We start from the raw sequence: 940 nt of genomic DNA, 5'->3' as shown, positions 1-940 counted from the left end.
GCTTTACACAATTGATGTATGTATGGATTGTGATAAGAGTTGTATGAGCCCCTAATAAAATTATTTTTTTTAAATCGTGATATTAGATAGTTACCTTTGTAGGATTGACTGAATTTGCTAAGCATAATGTTGTTCAGGTTTACCCATGTCTTGTGGTGTTTGAGAGAGTTGTCATTGTGTTTATAGGTGGTGAAAATTCCATAGTATGAACGGTCCAGAGCTTGTTCATTGGTTCCTGTATAGTGGAGGCTTTTGGTTGTTCCACACTTTTCCTGTTATGGGAATAGCTGTAATAAACACAGGTGTGCATATGTCAGTTTGCATTGTAGTCTTGATTTCTTTGGGGTTCATACCCAGAAGAGAGGTTGCAGGATTGATCAATCATAAGGTCGTTGTATTTGCATTTGTTTAAGGAAGTGCCATATTGATTTCCATAGTGGTTGTACAATTCTACAGTCCCACCAGCAATGTGAAAGCACTACCATCTCTCCACATCTTCTCCAGCATTTGTTATTTTCTGTTTTGTTGAATTTTTCCAAAAGTGTCAATGTGAGGTGATATCTCATTGTTGTTTTAATTTGTATTTCTCTTATCGCTAGTGCTTGTGAACATTTCTTCATATGCTGGTTGGCTGCTTGTATGTCGTCTTTGGTAAATTGTCTATTCATGTCTTGTGCTCACTTGTCGGGTTGGATTATTTGTATTTTCCTTTTGAGATGTCACTTTCTATAGATGTTGGAGATCAGTCCTTTATCTGATGTATTCTTATTGAATGTTTTTTCCCAATATATGGATGCTCTGTTGATTCTTTCGCTGAAATCTTTTGATCTGCTTAAATGCTGTATTTTCAGTAGTTTCCAGCCCTTTATTTTGTCTTTTACAGCATAGATAGTTTTCATTATGGCCAGTAGTGTGTTTATGCCTTGTGTCGGGTCCTTAA

The sequence above is a fragment of the Echinops telfairi genome, unplaced genomic scaffold (genome assembly GCF_000313985.2).
Source record: "Echinops telfairi isolate 266 unplaced genomic scaffold, ASM31398v2 ScPeMD7_46;HRSCAF=168, whole genome shotgun sequence".
Classification (NCBI taxonomy): domain Eukaryota; kingdom Metazoa; phylum Chordata; class Mammalia; order Afrosoricida; family Tenrecidae; genus Echinops; species Echinops telfairi.
The sequence above is the reverse complement of the archived record's forward strand: the minus strand, read 5'-3'. Positions refer to the sequence as shown.